Source organism: Adiantum capillus-veneris, chromosome 5 (assembly GCF_014529385.1).
Source record: "Adiantum capillus-veneris isolate H3 chromosome 5, ASM1452938v2, whole genome shotgun sequence".
In the NCBI taxonomy this organism is placed as follows: domain Eukaryota; kingdom Viridiplantae; phylum Streptophyta; class Polypodiopsida; order Polypodiales; family Pteridaceae; genus Adiantum; species Adiantum capillus-veneris.
The window spans coordinates 54,600,680-54,609,990 of record NC_140935.1 but is presented as its reverse complement, the minus strand read 5'-3'; the positions used below and the strand labels follow the sequence as shown (position 1 = coordinate 54,609,990).

General features: G+C 35.5%; 1 pseudogene; it reads right to left on the bottom strand.

Annotated features, from left to right (window-relative positions):
- Positions 1-330: 330 nt before the first annotated feature.
- LOC147457343 (uncharacterized) lies at positions 331-1,961 on the bottom strand (annotated as a pseudogene).
- Between the last annotated feature and the right edge of the window lie 7,350 nt (positions 1,962-9,311).

Below are 9,311 nucleotides of genomic sequence, written 5' to 3'. Positions count from 1 at the left end.
TAATGAATGTGATATATTGCTTTCTAGTGCTGGTTGAGTAGGATGGAGTTGTTCTTCAAGCTTGATCTATTTATATAATCTGCAAGAAATCAAATTTGCTTGAGCTCCTGAATCAAGCAATGTCATCGAGTCAACTTAATTGCTATCCACTTTGACTTCAATTATTGGATCCACCGTGTCTTCATTAAAATTTGTTAATCGAATAGCATTTATTCGCAACGGTGAACCAATTCGTTGCTTTTTGCACCTCTCACACACAAGCTGAGATAAGGTAGATGCAACCACTCGGTGTGAGGTGGAGGCTGTTGTAGTAGGTAGATTTACATTTGGCTATGGTGAAGCTGGTGGAGAGTTCTCATGATGTGGAGAACTTCTATGACTTTCAGTGTGAGTTGTCTCAATCCTTTCAAACTCTATGAAACATATAACCGAATGACGAAAGCAAGTAGTGAGATTCAAGAACATATACAAAACTTTGCATGGTTTAGCAATGAGAAAACACCTTTCCATAAATGCTCCTCACTTGGAGGCACTTGTCCAAGTGGATAGTCTAACCACCAAGGGCATCTCTCAAGTTCTCATTCAGAAACACCCCTCTCCACCCATGCCTTAGGATACATAGTGTCCCTGGAACTAACATTTTCCCAACCTCTCCCTCCTCATCCATGATACCTTCACGAATGAGTTTTTGGATCCACCTACGTATGAATAACCAATAGACAATCAAATAGTTCTCAAAATATATTTTATATGATGCATTTTTGAATGGTGTCCCAAAGTCAAATTGTGGATTACAATATACCTGTATACAACTCTCTTGGCAGCCTCCTCAACACTAGTTTTCTTTTCTCACTCCTTTACTTTAGAAATATCTTTCCACACTCCATGGAAACTCCATCGTACATGCATTGTTAGTTACTCTTTCACCCACTTTCCAAATCCATCTGCAGGCACATCATCATAAATTGAAAGCCCATGCACAATAGTCTCAGTCTCATCTATTAGTTCCTCCCAATCGAGTTCCTTTCTCATGTGCAACAATGTCTTTTTGGAGTCCCCAAACATCCCTATAGTTGCCTCACCCTTCACCTTTCCTATCATAAGCATATGCAACACCCCCATCTTCCTATTTATAAAAACAATATCATAATAAATAGTTGGTTCAAAAATTCAATGAATACAATATTTTGAGCATTGTATCTATTTTAGCATACCTATCTACTTGAACAGGAGACATGGCCAGAGTATAGAGCTTTTCCTTTGTTAGAGCAACCATACCCTTTTTTGATCAATCATAGTTGAAGGCGAGTTGAAAGAACCCATTTCCATTATTTGGATTTGCAATGGTGAGCATTTTTTGTGCTCTATCTCAAAATATTTGCTCCACAATTCCTTTTTCCTTCTCACACTTTGCAACATACTCCTCCAAGACTAGGCTATGTATATCAATGGAAGCTATAGCCACCTTCACTGCACTATCAAAAGACGTCTACAAAAATTGGAAACATCTATGCTCATTGACAACTATAGTGAGCTACTTAAAATTTTGGTTAAAAAAAGTAAACTCAACCATTACCTTCCAATAATGTTGGCCTAAAATAGTAGCAGAAGTATTGTACCATTGCTCTCAAGTGCATTGCTCCAAGCTAAACTTTAGTGAAACCCACTTCCTTAGATCCTCACCCAAATACTCTAATATTGAAGTTTTATCAGCCAATTCAAATCTTTGAAACATCAATATTGCATGTGATAGAGTAGGAGTTACACTTGTGCGCACCAATCTATAAAATACCACATATGTTGTCAACGAAGTTTAATAATTAATGATTAAAAAATAAAATTAAGTCTACCTACTAATTTTGAATTTAAGTATACTTACTCATTATGAGACTTCAGAGCCAATAACAAATCTCCTTCTTTCTTCTTGTGAATCACCAAAAATTGACACCTTACACGCACATGGCGAGACAGAATGTGTGAGCAAGCTAGAAATAAAGAAACTTAAAAAATGTTGGATGAATCTCTCTCCATAATTTAAAAGAAAAACTTCAACCACTTTGAAGAGTATCTTATCTTCATGCACACGTGGCGGCCATGCTTTCACACAATGATTACCATCCCAAACTAGAAATTTTTTACCTTTGAGATCCTCCCACTTTGTTCCTTCAATTTCTATATCAAATGTCTCATGTTGAAGAACACAATTTGGGCCCCACTCTTGAAAATGTAGCTATGTCATATCAAAGTAGATAGAGCTTCAATGGAAAGTTAGAGAGGCCAAAAAAGGGGTAGACGCATCAACATAGCCATGACTGTCAAAAGAATTGTAAAATGCCTCAATTTGGTCAGAGACTGTGCAGATTGCCTCGTTAGGAATCAATCTACACAAAGGGATCAATGGAGGAGGGCTACAGCCCTTCACAAACAATTTTGAAAACACATCACCTAACAACCCCAAATTAAGTGATTGTCCAAGACGTTGTTTATGCCTAGCTCCCACATCATTAGTGGTATCACAACCCTCAAATTGTGATTGGCCAACATTTTGTGTAGTGGAGATAATAACTAGAGCACAAGGTGATAGCATGGTAGTAGTTTGTTGCTCTTCATCTTGATCATTGCCCACATCATGGGAAGGTGCTCCCACACCCTCTCTCTCTTGGAATGTAGATAAATGTGAATGTGCAGGTGTCCTAGATTGCGCATCCTCACTCAAAGTTCGATACACATGTCTAGATCTGAGTGAGTAACCCTTTTTTTACTACAAAACATGTGCATATCAAATGTTTTACTCAATGTTTAAAATTAAAATTCAAGATATAACACATCAAGAAAAACTTAATACCAACCTTTCTTTATATTCACTACCTTTTGCACTCTTTTCTTGGGAGCCATACCTTGTTCACAAAACCAACAAGTTCGCCAAAAATTGATAATTTAGATTTTTAAGCAACCCCTAATTGATAATTAGGAACAACCCTTAAGGAAAATAAAAATGTGGACAAATAACCTCTCTTAGGAAGTGCTTCAACCAGATTACATAATGAAGATGTGGACAAGTAACCTTCCTTATGAAGGGCTTCAGTCAAATTTCCATATTCTCTCACGGGTTTTGCAAGCACCAGCTTCCATGAGTGGCTCATAGGCTTCTTGGTTATTCTATTGTACTTGTAAATTTTCATTGGTATCTAATGACATGTTCCTATTGATAGCTTTGCTTCATTGATGATGAGTTAGAATACTGTGACACTTTTTCAAATCTTGAAAAATCTTGAATTTTTACTTTTTTTTTATGCTAATGAATACTTATGTAGATAATGGACACCAAATTGATAGTTATATTGATAAATGGATTCTGGTAAATTTGGTTTGCGACAGTGTAGGGAATGCTTTGCTCAAATTGAATTTTAATGGATAGCCTCTTGCTAATTGTTTTATTTACATTCTGGAAACACTTAGTTGTGAAAATTTGACATAAATATTATACTTGTGCCCGTATGAAATGGAGTACCTGAACAATTGATATTGAAATGATGCTTATAAGGATAATCTGATCCTTTTAACTTTCGCTTTATAGTGAAGGGAGTGCTTTGGAAATTGCACTAGATAGCCTCTAGTGGTTGCTGAATCTTGTCATAGAGTGATCTTGGTTATAAATATTGGTTGCCTAATATTAACTAGGAACTTGTTGCACAACATACTCTATGTACATTTTGTTATAATCAAGACTCACAACCCTTTTTTGGTGGTACCCATCAATGTATGTTTGAAGATAGGGTTGCACATTACATTGAGTGGAACACTACATGCAAGAAATACTCGTGTCCACTTCAAATACAACATGTATAACCACTAATTATCAAAAAATTGAAGGAGTGTTTGATCCATTGATATCCCTCTTCCAATACCATCAGTATAATTTCTCTTCAAATTACATACTTGACTAGATGAACCTGCTTCAAAGGATGATATACAAACTTCACTCCGAGAACAAAGACTAGGAAAAATTTTCCCTCCAGAGTACAACCACTTTTTCTTGACCCTTTATCTTTATTCTCAAGGATAGCCTTTACCTTTTGTACATTATCCAAAAATATTTCATAGATGTCTTCTGGAGGTGAAGTACAAGGTTGGACATTGCATGGAACTTTGAACAAATTCTCTTTGATCCTAATAGCATTTCCACTTAATACATGGTGATAGGACTTGCACTTCAAGTGAAATACAATTTGTCTTGGTACTATTTCATGTTGTACATCCACTCATGACCATGAACCATGTTTCACGAAAGAGATCTATTAAAAATAGAAAATTGTAATTTGTAACTTGATCCTTCTATCAATCACGCACTTGAAGTACACAATTTATTCGTTGATTATGTCAAAAATTGATAATAAGTAGTCAACCATATTTGGAAGCAACTTTCTATTGCAAATACACATTAAAAAGAGAATATAATTCAGTGTCTAGATCTTTGGAATGAATTTTGCATTCTTTATACACCTACAAATGATAAGAATCATACCCAAAACAATATTTTATCGCATCAGGTCATCATCATGATGTATGAGCATATTACTTTAACACAATGTGATGGTTAAAAACAATCACTTTTAGATTGTCTCTACATTATCATGATTTTTTACAAATCAATTTGTAAAAACAATTTGTATTGATCATTGCATATCTTCTTGAAAGTGTGAGCAAGTACTCTAACACAAAAATCTGATAACGTTTTTGTAATTGAAGCACTTCTAGTCGTACAAGATAAGCATCAAGTACGACCAATAAAATTTAATAAAAAATATTTTCGAAAGTGTGAGAAACTACTCTAACACATTGAGGGGATAACATTATTGTAGTTGAAGCACTTCTAACTATACATGATAAACATCAAGTGTGGTTAGGAAACTTCAATTTAAAACTTGGTCCCACTGCTACCATGTGTGAGTACATCACTCTAACACAAGGACTCAGAGAAATTCTTGATTCTACATTCATTTTGAAGTTTGAGATTAACTCAAACACAACAAAAATAAATTATTTAAACGGATATAAATGTATGGAATTTATAACATAAAACCTTAGGGACAAGATAATACTACAATCTAAATCTAAGTAACTAAAAATCATAAACATTGTTTTTTATCCCATGTAGGTCCCTACTTGAGTAAAGTTTCTCATTCATCAAGCAAAAACTGTTTATTTTTTTGGAGTGAAATCTTAATCGAAGTGAAACAAATGATTATTTTTAGTGCGTGTAAAACCTTGCACTTTAGCACAAAGGTAAATAATCACTATTTATGATACATATCCATCCTCAAGTGGGAGTACATACTCCAACACAATGATAGACGATTTCAAAACCTAGTCTTCTTCTCTTTGAGTGTGAAAAAACTCGAACTCAAAAAGAGCGCAGTTCTAATTCTTAAAACTATTCATAAATATTTAATTTAAAAATTAGAAACAAAAACAAACTCTACTACAGATTATAACCAAAAAATTTAATTATACCATTAGCAACTAAATTTAACAAGTATCCTAAATCTTTACTTTTTTCATTATTTTAGTTTTTCATATTTTTATTTGTAAGAGGGAGAGGATTCCTTTTTTAAAATAGTCTAATACTTGATTGTGTCAAATGGTGTAGGAAGAGAACCGATGGCATCATATATACTATCTGCAATTCAATCGCAGTTTTCATTGATCAAAGAATTTTTTTATCAAAGAAAACTTCAATCAAACTGGAGAGAGATAATATGGGGTCCCAATTTAGTGATGTGTCACTGTATAATATGGTTGTTTTATTTTGCCAAATGTATTATATGCCCATTAGATGTCTATGATATATTTGATGTTAATATATAATGAAACTTAGGTGTTGCCACTCTTCTTGTCCCTTAAATTCCAAAAACACTGCGTACTCTATAAGTGCTATCAGATTTGAAGGTTGTTCTCGGCGGCGAGCTTTACATTGGCTACACTGGCAACAATGTATCAAATCTTGGAGCTTCCATCCTATGGAGGCATTGTGGGCTCGACACATAGAGCTCACTTATCAAGGTGGAAAGGGGTTGAACAGCAAAAGCCAAAAGGGGCCAAGATTGAGCTTTCTATTATCTCAAAGAGAGAGAGAAGCATGTTGCTAAATTCAAGGTAGATTGATAGCATGTCACTATTTTGCTCACAACTTGAGCTAGAAATCTCAGATTCAAAACCTTTTTTAATCTAAATGAAGCTCTACAACTTCGTAAAAGAGATTGTTAGCTGATTTGAAGTATAGTATGTCTAAAATTGACGAAGGTATTTTGGCATTAGCAAATCTATAATTGGGAAGAAGGATGTACAGAAAAGAAATAAACAGACCCTAAAACCATGTTGAAGAATGAAGAATAATATTTCCTACAATGAATCTTTCTAAAGGGAAACTATAAGTATAGAGTTTTAGTTGTGGATGTTAAGCTTAAAGTGGTAGAGATTTGTCAAACAAGGCACACTCTCTTCCCTAATGGCATTCTTGGAAGGAGTTGATGGGATGGATTTCAAAGTGACACCCACAACTTGTGTTCCATGTTTTTGAAGGATTGGATGAGTCAAGATCTACAAGATTTAGGCGTGTGATAGTCACGACTCTCCATGAGAACCTCCAAAATCTTTATTCTAAAAATATATATCCACCTTCTAACATCTAGAATGCTGATGAAATAGATTTTCAAGTCCCAAGAGACAAATGTATGAAGATCCTAGCAAATAAAGGGACATGGTTAGTTTGGCACAACAACAAGAAAGATAAAGTAACAATGAGACTATCAATCCTTGTATGATCATCCATCAGTCACAAAACTAGCAAGATTCACAAGAGCGGGCTAGAATTGTTGAACTCTTACGGGTGCCAATATTGGAGGCTTCAATTAGAAGGGCACCAAGAAAGGCATTTGTGGACTACTCTAATAGCTTGATACTCACCTCAGTACAATATGTAGCGAAAATGAATGCCAAGAATAAAAAGAAGAAAGAGAGAAAAAAAAAGACACAGAAGAAGAACAAAAGACTCAAATCTCTTGTAGAGAAGGAAGCACAACAACAACGGAAGGAAGATGCAACTCATGCAAGATGGACTAAAGAATACTAGGAAGCATAATATTTACCTTTTGAAAAGCAAATGCGATATGTTTATTAAGAACTTGGGTGCCTTGCAAGCTTAATGATAAAGCCACTACATGTCAACCAACCATACCATGACATTGCAAGTTCAAGTGACACATGGAGAAACTACAAAGATCTTGCCAACAATCAAATTAAGAAATCATTATATAGGTCTTCAATTTTGGGTTTCAACTCTTATGTCTTGTTGGGGTAAAGGAGTTGTGCCTCTTACCTCGGTGGGACAGGTTAGAGACATTCGACTGCCCATTACTTGTACACACCTTATTCTTTACTAGATAGAAGAATAAGGGGCTCTCTCACACACATAGTGTAAAAGCTGCTCCACCACATCCTGTGTTCTCTCTCTCTCCCCTTCTCACTCTCTGCACACACACAACATTCGTGCACTTACAATTGGCATCAGAGCTACGGCTTGGTGATAGCAGGGAGCATGATGGATTTGAGAGCTTTGAGGGGATAGCTCGGTTTCTCTCAACAGCGGAGAGATCAAGAAAGCTTGAACCCTTTGCAAGAATACAATGGGAGATTGTGAGCTCAGCTGAGAGTGATGTATGCTCTTGTGGAAGCTCAGAAAGGAGTGTGGAATATTGAAGCAAAAGATAGTCAAGCAAGTGTTTGTTCTGAGAGTTTAGTAAAAGCCAGTGATCTAGTGTGGATTGAAGATAGTAGATCAGAACAGAAATACAAACACATGGGATGGATAGCATCATAATGGACCTTAAAAGAACATAAGTACTATAGAGGTAATAGACAGCTAGGGGTACCAAAATCGTAGTTTGGAGCATATGAAGTGAAATCAACACCCTCCCAAGAAAGAAGGCCCACAAGGTATCAACCTCAACAATATCCCAAAATGCCTAATAAATAGATCTACAACAAAATGATATCAGATGCTAAAATATACCACAATTCTCTAGAGGATACATAACAAAAATGGATCACAAAGAGTATTCCTCTTGGATAAGGACTTTATAAAATCTATACAAAGATTTGGCAAGCAATCAACCAAAGACCAACTGCAACTACACAAGAACTACATGAAGATTTCATAAGCTTAACAAGACCTCAAGCTAGAAAAAGTAATCAAAGAACCTATGAAGGTAATGGAGAGATTTGGATTCCTAAGTCTTCCAATTCTCCAAGTCAAAAAGTTAGATGAATGCAGTCAATCGAGGCCTACAAGAACCTCAAAGGCAATTGGAGAATCAAATAGACAATGGAGTCTTCAGAGTCAAAGAAGGACAACCCAACCAACTCAAATGAAGATTCAAAGATGATGAAACATGTATCGAAAAAGAAACCTTCAATGCCAACTTGGTCCTTCAATAATCCTCTTTTTGAAGATTCAATCTTATTTTTACATGACGAAGTGTTTGTAGTAAGCTCAAGAATGTGAAAATTCAAGTCACCAATGTGCAAAAAACACTCTTTGGCATAGTCAAAGTAAGGCTATTGAGCCACTAAATGAGCAAAGTGTTAGTCCCAAATTTTCAAGTCATATTAAACTATGTGCTAAGAGTCATAGTTATTAGGCTTACGCTCAAGCTAAAAGAGTTAAGTATATCTAAGTCATGTCGCTCATGTTGGGATGAGATGAGCATAAGAGTCAAAGTCTATTAACTTAATTATGGTGGAGTGATGTAAAGTCTAACACTCACGCGCGCATAGTGCACAGTAAGATGAGAGCACATATCCTCGACAACAAAAACCCTTCTTCAAGGGGTGCCAGCTTGTAAAGCCACATCATATGCTTTTAGAGCTACACCTTCTCATTGAAGAACCCCTCAAAAATATTTCTTACACAGCTTATTGTTTCCCATGCATTTTTGTATATGCATATATACAATGTTTCATCATTGGATACATGCATTAGACACTCTTTTTTGCTTCCACTTATGCACCTTGAGTGGGCTATAGTAGGAAAACCAATGTTCCATCATGATAATCTCATATTTGCTACCCTTTTATTTCCATATCCATCAGGAAAATAATCCCTTCAGTACTTAAATAATATTTCCCATGCTAATAAGTAATCCAATAATGCACATATCCAAAAGGAACTTTTCTCCCACTAGGGTTTTTTCCTTTGGTTATCTAGGTATTGACCCCAATTTAGATCTTCATCGTTCTACTTTCCTTCTACA